Source organism: Panthera pardus, unplaced genomic scaffold, assembly GCF_024362965.1.
Source record: "Panthera pardus isolate Hobbes unplaced genomic scaffold, ASM2436296v1 HiC_scaffold_24, whole genome shotgun sequence".
NCBI lineage: Eukaryota > Metazoa > Chordata > Mammalia > Carnivora > Felidae > Panthera > Panthera pardus.
The window spans coordinates 116,331,250-116,355,270 of record NW_026526810.1 but is presented as its reverse complement, the minus strand read 5'-3'; the positions used below and the strand labels follow the sequence as shown (position 1 = coordinate 116,355,270).

The following is a 24,021-nucleotide window of genomic DNA, read 5'->3' as shown; positions in this document are numbered from 1 at the left end:
CTTATGTCAAGATGGTATATTTTTAGGTGGTATATCTGATCCTTCAATACCTATCTGCAGGATCCCCCATATATTATCATTTGTTGAGGAAAGAAAAGTTGACGATTCTTTAGTGAAAATTTTTTGTCTAAAAGAGTCTGAAGTTGAAAGTCTTTAAGTAGAGGAGTCTCTGTATAGGTGTCAAATGAATTATAGTAAACTTCACAGTTTATTGGGGTTCCTGGATGGCTCAGTTGGTTAAGCATCTGACTTTGACTCAGGTCATGATCTTGCAAGTCATGAGTTCAAGCCCTGTATTGGGCTCTCTGCTGTCAGTGCAGAGTCTACTTTGGATCCTCTCTGTCTCTCTCTCTCTCTGCCCCTCTCCAACTAGTGGTCTGTGTCAAAAATATTTAAACTTTAAAAAAGTAAATAAATAAACTTCACAGTTGATTGTGGTCCAGGAATATATTGACACTGAAAGCTGAGAACAGCTGCACTAAACAATAAGGTTAGTCGACTGTTTTTTATCATAGGGTTAACATTTAATCTGGTGGATGGAATAAGATCCAGGACACACAGTGTTGATGGTTGAGTACAAAACAGAGAGAAGAGAAAATGAAATAGTAACAGTGAGGATGCTGCTAGGATAAGCAGTCACCATATGGGAGGACAGAGCCAGCTGGAAAGTAGAAGGTAACTTTGAAATCCAACTTAACCTTCTCCCTGAACCAGGAGGCCAAATTTGCTTCTGCAGGCTAGAGCCAGATGCCTTAATTGTTACCCAATTTGCTTTATACTGAATCCTGTTAGATAAGCATTTTTATAGTTAACTGAGAAGCATTAGCAACTTTATGAATTATGTTTCAGTGGGCCCTTCAATTATAAAAAAATAGAGTGTTTTTTTTTTGTTTTTTTGTTTTTTTTGCTTTGATTTCAAGAGTCAGTAGGTGAAATTATTGACCCAAGATTGGTATGAAATGCAAAGTATGGTTGTTAAATTGAGTTAAGGGGAGGAATCATGCACTTGAGAAAATTCAAACTCTTTCATTTCTGTCTGGTCACTAATGGCCTTGAGGAAGAACTCTTCCAGAAAACACTATGATTAGCATTATGTAAAGAGAGTCTTAATCTAGGTTCTCAATGGCCACTTGGAAGTGTCCTCAGGCCTGACCCACACCCAGATGTAGGTGGGAAAATGTTTATTCTCTACTGTGAGGTGTCTGTTTAAAAGCCAATTCTTCCTCCACTGCTGCTGAGGAATGGAAGAGTTTCTGAGCAGTCTTTTAAAAGGTAATTTAACTGTCTAAGGCAAAACACAAGATAACTGTTTCCAGTAAAACTGTAGGAAAAATTCAGAAAGCAGAGTGAATTTTCTAATATGGAATCTGGCTGTAACAAAGGCAAACTCACTTCCATTTCGTCTTTAATGGCCACAATTTTAGGACTACTGCCTCTTCCATTAAAATGTCTCTGCTATGGTTTTGAATTGTCCCTCCTCAATGTTGCCAAATCCTAAGTTACTAAATTGACCATTCTGCTTTTCATGTGTCATTGGTTTTTTTAAGTTTATTTATTATTTATTTATTTGTCTGTTTACTTGTTTGTATATTTAGTAATCTCTACCACCCAATGTGGGGCTCGAATTCACAATCCCAAGATCAAGAGTCACAATCTCTTCCAACTGAGCCAACCAGGAGCCCCCTGTGTTTCATTGTTTTATTATTCTTTTTTAACCTCAAAGCCTCTGTTTTAAATGTTCACCAGTCCTGCTGAGAGAGAACAACCCTATCTCCATTTAGTTGTTTCTGTTTGCCATAATTTCTCCCCTTAGCCTAAAGTACATTTTAAATGAATAAAAACATCATTTTGTATTCAAGTTAGATATAAAGCTCATAGTCTTCCCTTATTTAATGGCCTGTACAAGACATGCTGACCTTGAGTTTGAAAGTCCAAGTTCAGAGATTTGCAAATTTCTTGGGATCCTGAGAATAGGTTTACAAGGCAGAGGGCATCACAAATTTCTCAATTTTAATAGTAATAATAGTATGATTCTACCTCAGCTGGGCCACATTTAACCTGGAAATGGAATGAAATAGAAAGCCAGATTGTTTTATAATTGACAACTTTGTCTCTCACCAGATGGCTGTAATCTCCTGCATGTGCCAAACACAGACTCTAGGATTTTTGAGTTTGTAGTGAAAACAGAAAGGACAAATATTTATCGTAATTACAACATTTGTGCATTAGATATAGTTTCACAGCCTTTTAATCCTCCTTGATTAGAAAATACAGAGTGATTTTTTTTCCTTGCCAGTTCAAGAAGTTTGTTTACCATCACTTTGAGAAACATTTCAAGTTTTAATAAAGCTAGGTCATTCAGAAACAGAAAACAGCTCTTTTTTTAGTTTACTTCCTAGTGAATCTATATGTCACATTCAGGGAGTTTGAATTAGCAATTGTAGTCCCCAGTATGCAACTACAGCACTCAAATTCAAGAAGCATTGTAGTCAACTCTGGATTTGTCTGAGGAAATGATCCAGTTTTCAGTATTTTCTTTTTCCACTCATTACTGCTGGTTAGGTCTTGTCAAGAAGGTCAGTTGGGGATCTCTAAAGTGATTTACATAATTAGGTTTTCTGTGTAGTTTATGGAAATTACTTCTGGGGCAGCGTGACCCATACCTGATTAATCCCATCAGATCATGCCCACCTCCATTGTTAATAAATCCTTAGTCAGCATCTACATTGTGGCCATCCTGGAAAGTACTGAGCTATTTCCAGAGAACTGCAAATTGTAATTCAAATGTAAAGTCCTTGGACTGAAATCAAGGTTTTCCTTCAGTTTTGGAGTAATGGGTGAAAATATAGGAAAATATAGGAAACTACATCAGCAAATGTAAGTTCAAGACATACCTCCTCCACTTTAAGCTTTGGTGCCTTGGGCAAGTCAATTAAGTTTTCTTAGACTATTTCCTGACTTGTCAAATGCTAAACCATTTAAGATTGTTACTTTGACAAAAACATCCAAAAGTATTATATATGTGGCCACCCAGATTCTTTCTTCTCTTTTTTTTTTACTAATAAAAAATACTTTTTATTTTTAGCTGTGATGAAAACACATAAAATAAAATTCATCATCTTCACCACTTACAAGTGTGTAATTCAGTAATGTTAGTACATTCACATTGTTGTGAACTCAGAAAATTCATCCCTAAGATTCTGTTCTTCCAGAACCACTCCCAGTACCAAAATTTATACTAGTCAGGATACTCCAGAGAAACAGAATCAACAGAGAGAGAGAGAAAAGAGAGATAGAGAGAAAAGAGAGACAGAGAGAAGGGAGAGAGAAAGGAGGGAGGGGGTGAGAAAGGGAGGGAGAGAGATTTATTATAAAGTATTGGTTTACACTGATATGGAGGCTGACAAGTCAAAAATCTGCAGAGCGGGCTCATGGGCTAGAGACACAGAAGAGCCAATGTTCCAGTTGAGTCTAAGACTACTCTGCTCTAGAACCAGGAAAAAGTGATGTTGCAGATAAAGTCTGAAGGCAGTTTGCTGAAGAATTCTCTCTTCCTCAGGGGAGACCAGTCTTTTTATTCTACTTAGGTCTTCAACTGACCGGATGAAGCTCAGCCACATTAGGTACAGCAATCTGCTTTACTCAAAGTCTACCCATTTAAATGTTAATTTCATCCAAAACACCTTCACAGAAACACCCAGAACAATGTTTGACCAAATATATGGGCACGCTATGGCCCTGACACATAAAATTCACCACCACACTCAGTAAAAGTAGCCCCAAAATAGATTTTCCCTGCCTTTCACTTCAGCATTCATACTAACACCAGAGTAAACCTTAAGTGCAAATCAGATTACATCATATCCTGCTTAAAACTATTGAATTATTCTACATTTCCCAAAGGACAAAGGACAAACTCCTGAAAACCACCTGTAAGCCTCCTCCATTTCTCACCTGACTTTAATCTCTATTTCCAAGTGTACTTTCTACTCCTCAGAACTGATCCAATCTAACACATGAACTCCTTCTCTTCCAGCCTACAGAACCATTTACATTTCTTTTTTTTTATTTTTATTTTTTTATTTTTTAAAATTTACATCCAAGTTAGCATATAGTGCAACAATGATTTCAGGAGTAGATTCCTTAGTGCCCCTTACCCATTTAGCCTATCCTCCCTCCCACAACTCCTCCAGTAACCCTCAGTTTATTCTCCATATTTATGAGTCTCTTCTGTGTTGTCCCCCTCCCTCGTTTTATATTACTTTTGTTTCCCTTCCCTTATGTTCATCTGTTTTGTCTCTTAAAGTCCTCATATGAGTGAAGCCATATGATTTTTGTCTTTCTCTGACTAATTTCACTTAGCATAATACCCTCTAGTTCTATCCACGTAGTTGCAAATGGCAACATTTCATTCTTTTTGATTGCCAAGTAATACTCCATTGTATATATATATACCACATTTTCTTTATCCATTCATACATCAATGGACATTTGGGCTCTTTCCATACTTTGGCTATTGTTGATAGTGCCACTATAAACATGGGGGTGCATGTGTCCCTTCAAAACAGCACACCTGTATCCCTGGGATAAATGCCTAGTAGTGCAATTGCTGGGTCATAGGGTAGTTCTATTTTTAGTTTTTTGAGAAACCTCCGTACTGTTTTCCAGAGTGGCTGCACCAGCTTGCATTCCCACCAACAATGCAAAAGAGATCCTCTTTCTCTGCATCCTCGCCAACATGTTGTTGCCTGAGTTGTTAATGTTAGCCATTCTGAAGGTGTAAGGTGGTATCTCATTGTGGCTTTGATTTGTATTTCCCTGATGATGAGTGACGTTGAGCATTTTCTCATGTGTCGGTTGGCCATCTAGATGTCTTCTTTGGAGAAGTGTCTGTTCATGTCTTTTGCCCATTTCTTCACTGGATTCTTTGTTTTTTGGGTGTTGAGTTTGATAAGTTCTTTGTAGATTTTGGATATGTCTGATATTATCTGATATGTCATTTGTAAATATCTTCTCCCATTCTGTCTGTTGCCTTTTAGTTTTGCTGATTGTTTCCTTCTCTGTGCAGAAGCTTTTTATTTTGATGAGGTCTCAGTAGTTCATTTTTGCTTTTGTTTCCCTTGCCTCTGAAGATGTGTTGAGTAAGAAATTGCTGTGGCCAAGATCAGAGAGGTTTTTGCCTGCTTTCTCCTTGAAGATTTTGATGGCTTCCTGTCTTACATTGAGGTCTTTCATCCATTTTGAGTTTATTTTTGTCTATGGTGTCAGAAAGGGTCCAGGTTCATTCCTCTGCATGTCGCTGTCCAGTTTTCCCAGCACCACTTGCTGAAGAGACTGTCTTTATTCCATTGAATACTCTTTCCTGCTTTGTCAAAGATTAGTTGGCCATACGTTTGTGGGTCCATTTCTGGGTTCTCTATTCTGTTTCATCGATCTGAGTGTCTGTTCTTGTGCCAATACCATACTATCTTGATGACCACAGCTTTGTAGTATAGCTTAAAGTCCGGGATTGTGATTCTTCCTGCTTTGGTTTTCTTTTTCAAGATTGCTTTGGCTCTTCGGGGTCTTTTCTTGTTCCATACAAAATTTAGGATAATTTGTTCTAGCTCTGTGAAGAATGCTATGGATTGCATTGAATAGGTAGATTGCTTTGGGTAGTTATAGACATTTTAACAATATTTTCTCTTCTAATCCATGAGCATGGAATGTTTTTCCATTTCTTTGTGTCTTCTTCAATTTCTTTCATAAGCTTTCTATAGTTTTCAGCATATAGATTTTTCATCCCTTCAGTTAGGTTTTTTCCCTAGTTATTTTACTGGTTTGGGTGCAATTATAAATGGGATGGATTCCTTCATTTCTCATTCTGATGCTTCATTATTGATGTATAGGATTGAAACTGTTTTCTGTGTGTTGATTTTATATCCTGCTACTTTACTGAGTTCATGGATCAGTTCTAGCAGTTTTTTAGTGGAATCTTTTGGTTTTCCATATAGAGTATCATGTCATCTGCGAAGAGTGAAAGTTTGGCCTCCTTCTGGACGATTTGGATGCCTTTTATTTCTTTGTGTTGTCTGACTGCAGAGGCTAAGACTCCCGATACTATGTTGAATAACAGTGGCAAGAGTGGACATCCCTGTCTTGTTCCTGACTTTAGGAGGAAAGCTGTCAGTTTTTCCACATTGAGGATGATTTAGCATTGGGTCGTTCATATATGGCTTTTATGATCTCGAGGTATGCTCCTTCTATCCCTGCTTTCTTGAGGGTTTTTATCAAGAAAGGATGCTGTATTTTGTCAAATGCTTTCTCTGCATCTGTGAAGAGGATCATACGGTTCTTGTCCTATCTTTCATTGATGTGATGAATCACGTTAATTGTTTTGTGGATATTGAACGAGCTCTGCATCCCAGGTATAAATCCCACTTGGTTGTGGTGAATAATTTTTCAAATGTATTGTTGGAGCCCGTTGGCTAATATCTTGTTGAGTATTTTTGCATCCATGTTCATCAGGGAAATTGGTCTGTAGTTCTCCTTTTTAGTGGGGTCTCTGTCTGGTTTTGGAATCAAGGTAATGCTGGCTTCATAGAAAGAGTTTGGAAGTTTTCCTTCCGTTTCTATTTTTTGGAACAGCTTCAAGCGAATAGGTGTTAACTCTTCCTTAAATGTTTGGTAGAATTCCTCTGGAAAGCCATCTGGCCCTGGAGTCTTGTTTTTTGGCAGATTTTTGATTACTAATTCGATTTCCTTACTGGTTACGGGTCTGTTCAAATTTTCTGTTTCTTCCTGTTTCAGTTTTGGTAGTGTATATGTGTCTAGGAATTTGTCCATTTCTTCCAGATTGCCCATTTTATTGGTATATAATTGTTCATAATATTCTCTTATTATTGTTTTTATTTCTGTTGTGTTGGTTGTGATCTCTCCTCTTTCATTCTTGATATTACTTATTTGGGTCCTTTCCTTTTTCTTCTTGATGAAACTGGCTAGTGGTTTATCAATTTTGTTAATTCTTTCAAAGAACCAACTTCTGCTTTCTTTGATCTGTTCTACTGTTTTGTTTTTTTGTTTTTTGGGGTTTTTTTTTTTGGTTTCAATAGCATTAATTTCTGCTCTAATCTTTATCCTGTCTTCTGCTGGTTTGGGGTTGTATTTGCTGTACTTTTTCCAGCTCCTTAAGGCGTAAGGTTAGGTTGTGTATCTGAGACCTTTCTTCCTTCTCTAGGAAGGCCTGGATTGCTATATAGTTTCCTCTTATGACCACCTTTGCTGTGTCCCAGAGGTTTTGGGTTGTAGTGTTATCATTTTCATTGACTTCCATATACTTTTTAATTTCCTCTTTAACTTCTTGGTTAGCCCATTCATTTTTCAGTAGGATGTTCCTCAGTCTCCAAGTATTTGTTACCTTTCCAAATTTTTTCATGTGGTTGATTTCGAGTTTCATAGCATTGTGGTCTGAAAATATGCACGGTATGATCTCGATCTTTTGTATTTACTTAGGGCTGGTTTGTGTCCCAGTATATGGTCTGTTCTGGAGAACATTCCATGTCCACTGGAGAAGAATGTATATTCTGCTGCTTTAGGATGAAATGTTCTGAATATATCTGTTAAGTCCATCTGGTACAGCGTGCCATTCAAAGCCATTGTTTCCTTGTTGATGTTTTGATTAGATGATCTGTCCGTTGCTTGAGTGGGGTGTTGAAGTCTCCTACAGTTATGGTATTACTATCGATGAGTTTCTTCATGTTTGTGATTAATTGATGTATATATTTGGGTTCTCACACATTTGGCACATAAATGTTTACAATTTTTAGGTCTTCTTGGTGGATAGACCCCTTCATTATGATATAATGCCCTTCTTCATCTCTTGATACAGTCTTTATTTTATTTTTTTATTTTTTTAATGATTATTTATTTATTTTTGAGAGAGAAAGAGACAGAGCACGAGCAGGGGAGGAGCAGAGAGAGGGAGACACAGAATCAGAAACAGGCTCCAGGCTCTGAGCTGTCAGCACAGAGCCTGACGCAGGGCTTAAACTCACAAACCATGAGATCATGACCTGAGCCGAACCCAGACGCTCAACTGACTGAGCCACCCAGGTGCCTCAATACAGTCTTTATTTTAATGTCTAGATTGTCTGATATAAGTATGGCTACTCCGGCTTTCTTTTGTTGACCATTAGCAAGATAGATGGTTCTCCATCCCCTTATTTTCAATATGAAGGTGTCTTTAGGTCTAAAGTGGGTCTCTTGTAAACAGCATATAGATGGATCTTTTTTCTTATCCATTCTGTTACCCTGTGTCTTTTGATTGGAGCATTGAGTACATTGACGTTTAGAGTGAGTACTGAAAGATATGAAGTTATTGCCATTATGGTGTTTGTAGAGTGGGAGTTTCTGGTGGTGTTCTCTGGTCCTTTCTAATCTTGTGTTGCTTTTGGCATTTATTTATATATATATAAATATAAATATTTGTGTATATAAATATTTATATAAATATAAATATATTTATAATATGTATAAATATTGATATATATATTTATACACATATATACATATATGTATATATGTATATATTTATACATATATGTATATATTTATACACATATATGTATATATATATTTTTTTCATCTTTTCTCTCCTCAGAGAGTCCCCCTTAAAATTTCTTGCAGAGCTGGTTTAGTGGTCACAGACTCCTTTAATTTTTGTTTGTCTGGGAAGCTTTTTATCTCTCCTTCTATTTTGAATGACAGCCTTGCTGGTTAAAGAATACTTGGATGCATATTTTTCTGATTCAGCACACTGAGTATATCCTGCCACTCCTTTCTGGCTTGCCAAGTTTCTGTGGATAGGTCTGCTGCAATCCTGATCTGTCTTCCACTGTAGGTTAAGGACTTTTTTTTCCTTTGCTGCTCTCATGATTCTCTCCTTGCCTGAGTATTTTGTGAATTTGACTATGATATGCCTTGTTGTTGGTTGGTTTTTGTTGAATATAATGGGGGTCCTCTGTGCTTCCTGGATTTTGATGTCTGTGTCTTTCCCCAGGTTAGGAACGTTTTCCACTATGATTTGCTCACATAACCCCCTTTTCTCTCTCTGCCTCTTCTGGGACCCCTATGATTCTGATGTTCCTTTTTAATGAGTCACTGATTTCTCTAGTTCTTAAATCGTGCTCTTTTGCCTTAATCTCCCTCTTTTTTTTTTTGCTTCATTAGTCTCTATAAATGTGTCCTCTATATCGCTGATTCTCTGTTCTGTCTCACCCTTCCTGGCTGTCGCTGCATCCATCTGTGATTACAGCTCATTTATAGAATTTTTAATTTCATTCTGGCTATTTTTTATTTCTTTTATCTCTGAAGAAAGGGATTCTAATCTATTTTTAACTCCAGCTATTATTCTTGTTATCATGGTTCTAAATTCTGGTTCAGACATCTTTATTATACCTGTGTTGGTTAAATCCTGACTGTCGTTTCTTCGTGCTCTTTCTTTTGGGATGAATTCCTTTATTTTGTCATTTTGAAGGGAGAAAAGGAATTAATGAGGTAGAAAAATTGAAATTGAAAAAATAAATTAAAAAAAATATTAAACTTAAAAAATTAAACACACACACACACACACACACACACAAATTGAATATATGATGCTAGATCCTAGGTGTGTTATGGTCTGGGTATTGAAAATGGTTTGACAGATTAGAGAAAAAAATGGGAGGGAGAGAAAAAAAAGACATCGTTTGAGATTTTGAATAATTGAATACACTGAAGCAGACTAAAATAAAATGATGGAAGTAAAATAGAATTTGAAAAAATTACACAAAAGTTAAAAACAGTAATAAAAATTAAAAATATTTTTAAAAAATGAAAATAGAAATGAATTTTTTCTCTTTCTGTATTCAAGAAAAGGAAAAGAATTCTAAACTTGAAAAAAAAGAAAAGAGAGAAAATTGAATAGATGGACCTGCTAACAGATTGAAGTAGGACTGAAATTACTTCCTTTTCCCCTAGAAGTCTGTCTATGTAGCGCTTTATAGTCCATAAACTAAGCACGCGGTAAGACTTGTGTTCTTGAAGAGCGAAGTCAGCCCAGTTTGGCAGGGCTCAGTGTAACAGCTCCGCTCTCCACTAGATGGTGCTGCTAGTCTACTGGGGTGAACTGTCGCAAGGCTTGTAGGTGCGTATGCACATGCGCGGGAGCGGTGAAGATGGTGCCACTCAGTTACCCAGTCTGTTCTACGGGATCAACAATCACGCACCGGTCCTCTGTCTACAGCTTTCATCCACTCCCCGCTTCTTCACTCTCCGTGACCAGGCCCCAGGCAGTAACTCTCTCCCAAGTTTTGTCTCAAATGTGGCTGTTTTCCCTGGCCCCTTCCTTCTGAAGGACTGTGGCTTTGACCCATTCTGACCCTCTGTGGGAGGGTCTCACTGAGCAATGGCCGAATATCGGCTGCACCCAGGAACACTTGCTGGACCCTGCTGCTGCTGGTCCCTGAGACTATGGCCAGTTGCCAGCCCGCCCTAGAAAAAGTTCATGAGATAGTGTAGCAGTGGCGTTTCAGGGATTATGGAAAATCACAACACACATCTGGCACCAGGCTTCACCCTTACGAACCTGTTTCAACACCAGTGAATGTGGCTGTTTTCCAGGGTCTGCTGGGACCAGGTGGCTTCTACAGTCTCTACCAAGTGTCCTTCCAGCAGTGGGACTGCTTTTCCCTGTGTGGCCCGAGAACCTCCCGGACCCCACTCTGTTCCTGGGGATTCGCCCTTCCCACCAGAGCACCGCCAGGTATGGAGCTGCGGAGCTGCAGCCTTTGCGCTCCCCTTGTTTACAGTCTTAATGGAATTTAAACCCTCTCCTCTCTCCTTTCTCCCTTTTTAATTTAGTCCCTGTGGCTATTTCCAATTTTCCACTTTCTCTTCAGCTGCTTTTGGGGAGGGGTGCTTTTCCGATATGCTCCCCCCTCCCCAGTCTCTGTCCTCTCTCCGCCCACAAAAGTGGCTCCCTACCCTCTGTGGCTTCCTGCTCCCCAAATTCACTTCTCCATACTGCATACATGCTGAATTCTGTGGTTCAGGTTGTGCAGATTGATGTGTTAATCTTCCAATCAGTTTTCTAGATGTGTAGGATGGTTTAGTGTTGGTCTGCTGTATTTCATGGACACGAAACACACAAAAAACATCCATGCTGTTCCACTATCTTGGCTCCTTCTCACCATTTACATTTCTTACAACACACCAATTTTCATGCCTCCATCTATCTTTATCTACTCTCTTCCCTCTTCCTTCACTCCTCCCTAGTTTGCCTATTTTCAACTATATTTGCCTAGAAAGCATATATTAAAAATCCAAGAACCACCTTAAGCATCTCCTCCTCAGAGATGCCTTTACTGACTTCCAATCAAAGTTATTTACTTCTTGATCTTACCACTGAATTATGCCACTATAGCATCACTCTGAAATGCCCTCATTTTCTCTTTATGCCTGGCTATAAGCTATGTTAAATTCAGGAACTCTTTTCTTTGTTTCTTAAATGCCTGATTCCCATTAAGAACACAAAAATTGTAGAATGAATGAAAGGAGGGATTTGATGAATAAATTGAGGCTTAATTTGGTAATCAGTGGAATAATCACTAAAGGTGTTTAATTAAAAATGTCTTCTTTGAAAGAAGAAAGAGTTGTGTTTTAAGAAGATCAGTCTGCCATTGATGGAAAGAAGGTATGAGGGCAAGATAGAGGAAAGAAAAGGGAGGCAGGGAGGCTATGTAGGTGATTCTAATAGTCCAAGGATAAAGTAAGAAGGAATTAAACCAGATAAATGGAATAGAAATAGGAGATACTCCTATTTATGAATATTTTCCCCTTCTTTAGAGTATGTGGTAGAATTTCATTTTCTTTGACCTTTGTATCATGGCTACATGTTTTTCTTTGGTCACTGAGATGTTACTGGAAGTGATATGTGCCACATCTAAACAGAAGCTCAAAAAGCCAGTACATCATCTGCCATATTCTGATTTTAACATCTCAAGGATCATGACCATATGTCAAGCTGTAACCTATGTTAGTCTGGTTCTCTGAAAGACAATCTTGAGAAGAATTGTATTGGACATGTGTGATGAGTGAGTCACTTTTCTTGGGTTAAATAATGAGATTTTGGAACTGTTTGTTACTACAGCAAAACCTAGCTAATCCTGATTTATCAGGATTTGGCAACCAATGGAAGAGGGCATGAGTAGCGTAAAATACTAACATTCAGCATGAGGGAATATAGAACTTTCATCTTGAATGACTGAGTCTGCCACATGTTGTTGCTCCTGGTGTGCACCTCACAACTGCAGGCCTCCTGTTCACATCATAATCTATCTGAATTGGGGCTCTCAGAGTTATGTTATGCATAACCTGCACAGATATACACAACATCCCTGGGAATGATTCATTCAGAAAAATATATATATATTATTTATTGTCCACTGACTCTTAAATGAAATTCTGAGTACTGCAAATACAAAGGCAAAGTAGAGTTTTTCACTCTCTGTGATGTGGTCAGAGGCCAGCACAATGTGGCAGAGGCTCTGATAGATCAACTCTGCACAGATGGAGGAGGCAACCAGCTCTGTGAGTTGTAGTGGAGCTGGAGTTTGAAGACTGATTTGGAATCATTCATACAGAGAAGGGAAGTGGGTCATTTAAGTGCAAGAAACAGGTAAAAGTCCATGAAATTTTAGAGAAACTGCAACAGATCCATGTAGCTATAGTTTAGGTATAAATTTTGGAGATGAGTAGAAATGTAGGAAAAAGATTGGAAAGTTAAGTTGAGGTCATTTTGAAAGATTTTGTATTCTGCCAGTGATTTAGGCTTTATTTCTGGAACAAGAGTCCTAGAATTTTTTAATCAGTTGAGTGTTGTATTTCAGTTTTATGTTTTAAAAACATATTAATAGGAGATTTCTATCATAATATTGATTGAAATAAGGATATTCGATCTAAAAGGGGAAGCTGATATATTCTGCTTAGGATCTTTAGATTAGCTTTCTGATTTGAAAAAAAAAATAAATTTGAGAGTTAAATTTTATTAATACTGATTCACATGGATGAATCCAACTCCATCACTTGTACTACTTTGAAATTTTATTGACTTGAATGTAGCTTGGAATACATGGGCCGTCATGTAGAACCTGGAAATCTTTGTGTCATGCAAAGATTGCCTCTCTTCTACTGATATGTAATCATGTAGGGCAATAAACAGTACCACCCAGAGCGAGAGGACTTTTTGAGAACTTATAAAGAGCAGAGGTCACCCAATTATAATCTGAATTTACAAGTCCTCTAGGGAGCAAAGTCCAATTGGATGAGCTTTGTGTCTGATCTTTTTTGTTTTTTGGCTTTTAAAGTCTTCCCCAGACTGACATTTACCATGATAGATTGCCACCTGTATCATGGGCAATGATCTCTGGTTAATGTTTGTCAGTTCAGGCATTACTATAAAATGCTAGCATCTAGATCTGCTGCATCATCAGAATTTGAAATAAGCCCTTTAGGCATTCTTCCTGCCATGAAATTACTGCTTTCAGCCTAGTGTAGCCCCTTAGTTACCCTATTTATAAGTCTTTCAGATGTGTCATTTAGTGTTAACTGTCCTCTGCTTTTTCATTGAATAAATAAAAATTGGGCAATAAGGACTATCCTAGTGATGTCGCAAATGACCCAACATGATAACACAGCTGATCCCTAAAAATCTGCCTCTGACTGTGAAAATGCACTGAACTTTAAGGCCTTTGTACATTGGTGAGGAATTCATTAAAAAGCAGCCTTCAGAATGAAGACAAAATCAGAGAGTTATAAATGGCCTGGTGAGACATAGATGTCAAAGTAGATGCCAGATGTTGGCATATCTAAAGTCAAAGGAGAACTTAATTTGAATTTTGATTCACTTGAGGGGAAGGCACAATAATTATTCCCTACCCAAGGATTGTTGTCCCAGACACCTACAGAATGTTCCCCTAAATTGAGAAATATTTGTGCTAGGGAATCTAGTGCCTGGCACAGAGTAATCACTCCATTAATGCTAGCTATTAATATTACTGTCCCACTGAACTGAGAAATAAATTAAAAATTTCAAGTTGAACTTAAATCAAGTACTCCTTTGGCTTTTATACTAATTAACACATAGCCTATGATTCAAACTATATACATCTTTAATCCTTCTGCCAAATTCGTAATGTGATGAGATGGCTCCCCTGCCCCTTGATAATGCTGCAGATGGCAAAACAGGACTGGTGGTGTCTGATAATATGTGCTCCCTACCATGTTCAATAGAGATATTTTGAAAAATGAGATTTAACTAAAGGAATCTGTGAAACTGAAATAAGAAACCTTCTCATAATGAGATTGGCCATTTTGCAGCCTTTAAGAATAACTATAGTTACAGTTTTGGGAAAATGCACATCTTACTAGGTTTCATATTTACAACCATTATCTCATTCGATTTTCTCAGCAGTCGTATGAGGTAGATATTCTTACTTCTTTTCGCATATGAGGAAACTGAGATTCAGGAACTGGCCCTCATCACACAGCCAGTAATTGGTGTGCTGTGATTTGCATCCAGACTGGCTGAATCCAAAGTCTGTGTTTTTAATCACTACAATTCATGGCTTTCCCACTAGTGCAAGTTCAGGGTAAGTTTTATTCCTCTCTTTGCATTATTTTATGCATCAAGAGGCTTCACAAATGTGATTCCTTAGACTGTCTGAATGATTGAGTGAACCTCAATGCAAGGATTGTTAGGTTTCTCTGAAACACCCTTTCTTTGATAAATCTCTCAAAGGGAATAGTCCAGGGATAATAAATCGAGGCATCTCGGGGACTCATGGGAATTTACCTCTGTGATTGATGGAATGAGTAGGCTGTCACCTGCATACATAGTAAATAAAGCCATGGAAATGCATGAGATTGCCACCTGAAAATTGACATTGGTTTGTTCATTTTCTTACGGGAAGAATACAATTGAAATGAAGGGAGCTGAGGGGAACCATAAGAGTGATTGATAGAAAGATACAGAGTTTAGATTAGGAAACTAGAAAAGAAAATAGAAGGTTTTATTATTATTATATTACTATGTCTTCAAAGTGTGCCAGCACCCTTTCCTCAGTGCAATCACAAAGTATACAACACCCTACTAGGCACGATAGAAGACAGAAAGACTGAGAGAGAAGGGAGGATAGAGATGTGCTCTCTGTTCTTAAGGAGACAGTGATTTAATTAACATATTAAAAGTTAATTTGTACTGGGTTGAAGGGCATGCACATGAATGATATGAGCACATGTTCATCACCCAAGGCCACCTTTACTGATATCATTTCATATAATTTGTCTCTAAGCAAATGGACCTTCTAAAAAAGAAAACCCAAGCTCTCTTGACCAGCAAAGGCTAAGCAGGATATGAAATGCAATGTGTCAAAGGCATGCAGGCAAAGCATTCTTTAAATAGACACAGGAAAGAAAACCAAGGCAAAAGACTGTCTTTTATGATATGGAAAAGGAAGGCAGATACTTAATGATCCAAGTGCCAGAGAACCTTGCTACCTTCATTTACCTCAAATTTTAGTAAGGGAATAATTTAAAGAATTGATTATAAAAGAGTTCCACACAGGGCTATTTAAATAGGATTTTTCAGCCTTTTTTATAGCAAAAATGCACTTATTTTTAATTTGTATGCGATATAAAATGCAGATATCTTAGTGGATCTGAGATAATCATCAAGGTACCTTCCAAGGATATTTGGCCAACTTTTAGAAATCCTTAGGTATCAACTTCCAAACCACAGTTACATGGAAATGATAATGGAATAGGGTAAGCATTACACTGTAAGGAAATAACAGGAGGCGAAAGATTCAAAAAGAGAAAGAAAAATATTCTCCTTTAAATTCAAGGAAATAGGGGGATACCAGCTTCTAACAGACCATGAATTTGAGCTTCCATGGAAAATTGTGAACATTTCCCTTTAAGACATTTCAAACTGGGGTGAATCATGTTTCTAGCAAAGTCTTTTCTAAGTAAGTCTTCTGTATCTGTCTATAGGATGTGGGATTAGCTGTGTCTCTGACTCCCATGCCTTTTCCAGCATTTAATTCCAGTTGGAAAACTTTAATGTGAAACCACACTTCTATCCTTTAAGGTCATAGCTGTTAAGAACTTGCTCATGAGTGTGGCTTATTGTTTGCTCTGAAGAACAGTTCCCAGAGAGTGATGTGGCTCAGGGACAACACTGCACATGGTAGGCATTAAACAAATTCTTGTTGAGTGTTTTTTAATTGACAGACCACAATTGGGGAATATCTCTCTTATGTGGACCCTCCATAGTATAAAATCTATCTCCATATCATTGTCCTCATGACAAGGGATAGGTTGAGCATCAGGTTTAGAATTCTGTCAGTTGTCACGCCCTTTGCCATTTAGACAGTCCCCACTCATCTGCTCATTTGGGTTTTAGAGGCAAATAGTGACTGCCACTCAGGTTTAATGATAGTTTCACTTTGAAGTATTCAGAAGAAAAAGTCACCTCAGCACAAAATAATGTTCTCCCTAGATTACTGTGATCATCTGATACCAGAAGATGAAAAGGAACACTCTTTGGTAGTATAAGGCATTTAGTACCCATTAATACACAACTCAACCTTTCTGAACAAAGGCTATCACAGAAATCTGGCCAAATTAGAAGGTGAGGAGGCTCCTCTTGTGGGCAACCAGAGGTGATATTTTACTGCATATACCTCTGTTCAGAGGAAGCTTCAAAGATTCCACATACCCTGGGCCAGATGAAGACTTTAAATCTCACCAAAGAGCATTGCACATCTGGACTGTGTCTTCTAGACTAAGTATGAATCCTGGAAGACTGAATACGCATATTGCTTTTCCAGAGCTGAGATTTAAAAAACCCCATAGTGTCTCTCTCTTTATTTTTCTGGCTATTGTCAGTTTAAATGTCTTGGTTTAGGGGCGCCTGGGTGGCTCAGTCGTTTGGGCGTCTGACTTCGGCTCAGGTCATGATCTCGCGGTCCGTGAGTTCGAGCCCTGCGTCGGGCTCTGTGCTGACAGTTCAGAGCCTGCAGCCTGTTTCAGATTCTGTGTCTCCCTCTTTCTATGACCTTCCCCCATTCATGCTCTGTCTCTCTCTGTCTCAAAAATGAATAAACGTTAAAAAAAATTTTAAATGTCTTGGTTTAAAGTGTAAGTGAAAAAGCTAACGGAACTTCATTTGAAAAGAAAGGGTGCCAAGAGACATGATAACTTAAAATCAACTTTGGTTAATACTTCGGTTTTCCAATTAATACTTGTTTTCTTCTATAAGAGAATGATTTAAACTGAAATGATAAAAACTCTTGATTAACCAGAGATTCAGTCATAACTTCATGGTAGCTTAAACTTAGGACAAAAATAATATTTTTAGGCCGTTTAGAATTTAAATACATATATAAAAACACATAAAATGAATTCCTTGGTTACTTAAACACGTCAGCTTATCAGTAAGAATGACTGATTTATTAAACTTCAAGGGAAATTAATCAGAAGTTCAAGTTCACCTGATCAACGTGGGTGTTGGTCATTTTTACAACAGTTTAGACACCTGAAGGGGGGTGGGGTGGGGAAAGAATCTTTAAAGTCTGGTTGTCTGTTTTGTTTGCTTGTTTTGTTTTTTGCTTTTTGTTTTTCTTTCATTTGTTTTTTGCTTCATGGTTCCCTCAAACCAAACATTTTTTTAAATCTTTTATGACATTGAGATTAAAAAAAAAATCCAATGACTTAAGCAATAATACCACATCTCTGAAGTGGCAGAGACTGCGTTCAAGTCTCTGTGACACCAATAATTTTACTATAGCCACTGTGCTTTGGTGACTATGACTTACTCATTTGTAAAACAAGGGGTTATATCTATTTCACAAAGTTTAAGAAGATAACATATTGAACATGGAGAGCAATGTCTGACATCTGGTAGGTAGCCACAAAACAGAATGCAGTGACAGTAGTACTAACGGTGATTATGGCTATTATAAGAAAAAATGCCAGAAAGACCTGCCCCCTGAATGCTTTGAGAATAATGTCCTAAGTTCATTAAAAGAAAAAGAATTGTGACTGTGGAGCACAAACTAATCTCCCAAATCCGCATGCCCTTATTTCTTGCAAGAATAGATAGTTTCACCAATAGAGTTGGTCACACACCATAGTTCACAGTTAAGTGTTGACTGAGTGGAGGATATTTTGCAGTAGTCCAAAAAGAGGGAAAAAAATAGGGCCACTTCAAAATTCTATTGCCATGACTAGAAAGTACTAAATTAACTGCCTAAGAAATCCATCTGGAAAATTATTTTCATGGGCTAGAATATGAAGCTCAACCCAGAATCAGAGAAACCTATTTTAAACCAAAACAAACACAAGGACACGTTTCATATAAGCACACTTATATTTTAGCTCATAATGAATGAAGACGTTCTAGCTATGTCTATGTTCTGAGTTCTCTTACATACATAGTTCTGTCATGATTGGACACTGCCAAAAAGGAAGCCTGCTTGAGATAAGAAGCTACACTAAAGGAGTAGAAAACATCCAGCAAGTGTAACATCCTGTATGGGTGAGTTCTGTCCTACTCTCTCAGCTCCATGATTATCTGAAGGAAAATTCCTGAAAGGAACTGGAGAGAAAGTTATCAATAACCTCAGGGTAAAAAGCTTTTCCTATTTGTATGCACTTTCTCTCAAAGGATATACTTCTCTGGTCTTTGTTTCATTTTGTAAACATACACATGTATATATACATGCACACCAAGAATCATAAAGTAGCTGTAGCAGCAAACATGTCTGGTTTTCAAGACACAAGGAATAGAGTATTAATGCTACATATTCTCATTTTATTTAGAGTTTATTTATTTACTTTCAGAGAGAGAGAGGGAGAGAATCCTAAGCAGGCTCTGTGCAGTCAGCATGGAGCCTGACATGGGGCTTCATCTCACAAACTGTGAGATCATGACCTGAGCTGAAATCAAGGGTCTGACACTTAACCGACTGAGCCACCTAGATGCCCCTACATATTTCCAATTTTAGATCACTTTTGGCAACTCTAATTTATGAGGTAGTGATTTAAAAGTAACACTAGACTATTTAATACCACAAATTACAAATTATTATTTAATCCTAACACCTCTCTAACATATTCATCTTCAAATCAGCAACAGTATCCCATTCATTATCTATACTTCACCTAGGAAGATAAAGGACCAACATGAGTAGAAAATTTTCCATCTGAGGAACCTGAAAAAAGAATGTCTCTTAGTTGCTTTAGATCAAACCGCAGCAATGGAATAGAATCTAGTTTCCCATGTCTTTCCCCTCCCTTATTCACACAGCCATATTTGGTAAGTAAAGAAAAAAACAGATATGGAAAATTCCCCTGAGAACATTAAATTAATTCTCTGTGAAATTTCATTATTTTATCCATAAATGGTATGGTGTAGGTTATAAATGTAGTCAGATAGCAATTGTGTTAGAACAAGCTGCAGAGTAAATTTTTTTAAAACACTGAATTTCATTACCAAAACAGAACCCGAGACACCATAAATGAACGTAGGCTTTAATCTTTGATTGAATATAAGACTCACACTCAACTGTGTGACTATTTGCACATCATCAGAAAGAGATAAAATTTCCCATTAACTGTTGCATCAAGCTTTGAGTCCAAGCAAAGAGTCTTGCTCACTAAAACTAAAAACAAAACAAGGTCTTACCCAATTTGATTTCTTTTTGCAGGGCTGACCTAATAGGTGTCTTGGGTAAAACCTTACTGCTTTTTTTTTACAATCTAAAGGAGTAGGAATCCTTAATAGATAAGCCTAAGGCATTCTGAAATATACTTGCTAAATAATAAACTTATCAATTCCTTCCAAATGAATAAATTATTAATTCTCATTCAACTCTACCAACCTGACAGAGAATGCAGGTGCCAAGAAAAAGAAATGAATCTCAGTAGAGTATACAGCATGCAATAGGAGGGTCAAGGCTGACATTAGATAGAAACCTTAGAGACAATGCCTTAAAACATAGGAAGGGAAATTTTCAATTAAACATTAGGAGAATCTATTGCAATTTTAAACATTTTCAGCTACACAGGAGAGAAAATACCAAAGGACAGGAAGAAGTGCCCACCTGAGACATCTGAGATCCATTGATATTGATTCATATCTCTAGTAAAATAATTAATTCTACACTAGAACCAGCATTGGTGATGGAAGGGTGTGAATGTGTCCAGCCTTGTTCAAACCTGATGTTTTAAACATATATGCTTCAATAATTATTAATTTCAATAACTCAACGTGAGTATTCCATTTTTATAAGGGTGAAAGTTGTTTTTCCATGATTTCCCCAAATAAGGCAAAAACATCCATTTGTTACAGATTCTCTATGTGTCAGGAACTTGAATAGGGCACAGGAGAGATAGCTTGTCTCTGATCCATATTGATGAAGCCTCATCTGGAAGATACTACCAAGGAAGACTAGGGACTGGAATCATCTGGAGGCTATTCACTTGCATGCCTGGCAGTTGATAATAGCTTTCATCTGGGACTTGATTTAGGACTGTCAACCAGATCACCTACAGGTGGCTTCTTCATGGAGCCTTGGATTCCTCAAAATTTGGTGGCTGAGGTCCAAAAGGGAGGGTCCCAGAGAAAGACCCAGATGGAAGCTGTATCACCTTTTGTGTCCTAGCCTCAAAAGTCACACAGTATCTCTTCCTTTGCATTCTGTTTATTGGGCAGTCACAAATGTTGACCTACATTCAAGGAGTGAACATTAGACTCTACCTTCTGATGGGAGAAATGGCAAGGTTCTGCAATTGTAGAACTGGAAACATGGCTTTTGAAACACCATCTGCCAAAGCAATTGTTTCTTTTTCTTTTTCCTTCTCTTCTTTCCTGTGTGTATGTGTGTGTGTTTGTATGTCCTGCCTGTGCTTTCTCATAGTTTCTAGAAAAAATAACAAGTCACACACAGCACATTTCTAGCAAATTCTAGTGATATTTTGGTCATCTGTTATGAATTAGCTCATCTCAGATTAATAACTTTTGTACCCAGGGTTATTCTGGTAGGTTTATCAGATGCTTGTTCTGACACAGACATTTTGGAGCTTATACATGAGGATAAGAGAAAGGAACAGAACTTGAAAGTGTTAATTGTTGGAAAGAAGTGCAGAATGGGTAAGAAGATGTTTAAAAGAGGAATGAAAACAGATGTTGGGATTTGAGTCTATTGAGAAAAAGGATTTAGGATGTGAAGAAAAGATCTCTTTGCTGAAAAGGATTAAATGTTTCTTGGTGTGTGTAAAGCTTCTGATAATTTTTAGAAATTAGTTGTTTGACTTCAGGACATGTTATTTTTCTGCATATTTCTAACTAAACATTTTAATGAAAAACACTGTCATTTATTTATCAACTGATATTGTAGCCCCATTTTAATGTTCTGGGAATCCATGGGTGATGCTTCTTTTTTGCATGATGCTTCTCTGTGTGTTTGAATACCCAACTCTGTCCTGGTTCTACTACTCTGATTAAATGAGGATACTTAGAGATGACGGGCCGTCACTCAACTCCCTGGACTGAAATAGCCAGAACAATAAGCACCTCGATCTAATGCAAATGGGGTTAACAAAAACATGGAGAAAAAAGAATGATCTCTTTCTCCGAAAACCACATCGCATGAATATATCTTTTTGACTTTATAAATCTGCACTGAAAAATCAATCCTATAGAGACAATTTCAAAAGTGTGTGATGCACTATTTCAGTATTGTTTATAACAGTAAAAATTGGAAAGAAATGAAAATGGTCGTCAATGGGAATGTCTATGTGGTATATTCATATCTACAACACTATTGCAACCTTAAAATAACATGTACCTCCTTTCATGGAAGTGTGTTTAATTGATTCATTAAAAATGTTCCAAAATATTATGAAGAGTAAAAAACCCATTAAAAAAAAAGATGTAAAATTTCATTCTGGATGGCAGACTTAGCACTACTTTAGCCACTCCATGTCATAAAATATCTCTACAAATGATTATGTATTGTCTTTTTAAAATTCACATCTGGTATGTCGATCAAGAATGAAAACTCTTAATGGACCATAACACATAAAAAATTCTTGAAAAATGGGAAATGAGAAGAATGAAGTGAGAAAAAATTTAAGTTCCCAAGACATAGAACATATTTTGCTTCTAGAAAAGTTGGGAAAGGTCCCAAGGGAGCTTCATAACCAAGTGTAGTGGACTCTGAGTTCAAGAGAGGTACTAAGAGTAACCAAACGGTTATCGGAAGAGGGAACCAAGCAGGACAGATTCTGCATAACCTACCTTCTTAGTCCAGAGAACAGCCACAGAGGTTTCAGACTCAGGTGAGATGGAGGTAGGAGGGTATTAGGCTGTGAGAATTTGGGGTCAAGGAAATGGGATAATGCTGAAGGCTGCCATATTGCACCCAAGCCTCTCTACTCTGAAAGAAACCTGCTAAATCCAGGCCACAGCAATTCATCTCACCTCTCCCCATAAGTGGACAGTCAATCCAGCAAGGTATTTTGGCTATAGACATTAAAGCACACCAATAGTTACCAATTACATCATGCTTTTTCTGGAACTGGTCATTTTACAACTGTCCCCCTCCTGTGGTGGCTGGTGTGGAGTCAGCTCATACATCTCTGAGATCCCAAAATTGAGAGCTTCTTTGCACCTGGCAGGTACACCTGATCACTTGGCAGTTATCACCATGCCACAAAAGGAACATATTGAATTTGGATTAGCATGAGAAAAGGAGAAAGAAGGAAGGTCAAGAGGCTCATAAATGTTGAAAGGCAAAAATGATGATTGGTTTGAATGCTAAGCTCTACCATAAACAGAGCCATGCTGAGAAAATACAAATGAAAGCTACCAAGATGCAAGAAAAGAGAAGCACCAAACAAACTAATGATTAAAAAAAAGACTCCACAAGGAGCAGTACCTACAAATCCACTGGACAGAAGGGAACAGTCCTGAGCTAAAATACTTTCTAATATGATTAAACAAAAACAAAAAAGGAGAGCAGGAAAGTTCTGCCCAAATTCCTGTCTGGAAAGAAACAGAAGTATTAAGTTATTTGAACAGAAAGGAGAAAGGAGAAGATGTGGAAGAGGATATTTACTAAAGTCTGCTTTGTTGGAAATAGCTGTACTCAAAAACCACCTAAATATGAAAGACTCATTAAGCCAATGGATTTATGTTTCAAAAGTGCACGTAAACTCATCCTGAACTGAACAGAACCTTTTGCCTATCAATACTTGGTATAAATAAGAATGTCCTATCCCCACTATATGCAACTTTGGGTATCATTACCAAAGGAGTGTCACTGAGGTGAACATGAGCAGGTTGGACCTTGGGACACAAGAAGGCAAAGTATTGGGGGAAATTATACCCACAGGTAACCAGCAATCTTGAAAATAATGGATGCATAAATGTGGCCCTATATTTTGACATCAATTTCATATAAGTAACTCCTGACAATTATTGAAGACTACACGCCAATCAGGAAAACCAGCATTACTGAGATGTTTCTTAATACTACCCAAGAACCTCATATGTCTGCAATTACCAAGAGAACTATTTATTCTACTGTAGAAAAAAACCACACACAAAAAACCCAAAAAACATTAAAGTGACTTACTTAAAAAAAGTCATCGACTACTTGAGGAAAGCTAGTAGTTTGTTGTTCCTCAATAAAAGAGTAACTTAATCATGAGGACAGAGACTTAGAATAATCATAACAAGAAGTTTAGGGTAAGTATTATTTATATCCTCAGAAATGTAAGAAGATATTTGACCCATAATAAAATTAACCTAATATATAAAGAAAAGCTGTCATCATTATTGGCGAGAATATGGGGAAAAAATGGAACCTCTGAATACTGTTGATAAGAATATAAGAGTGTAGCTGTTATGAAAAATATTATGGAAGTTCTCACAAA

At 37.4% G+C, this 24,021-nt stretch overlaps 1 pseudogene; it reads left to right on the top strand.

Annotated features, from left to right (window-relative positions):
- The window catches only part of LOC109253776 (ribosome biogenesis protein NSA2 homolog), a 31,015-nt pseudogene extending 7,469 nt beyond the window's left edge, over positions 1-23,546 (top strand).
- The last annotated feature ends 475 nt before the right edge of the window (positions 23,547-24,021 follow it).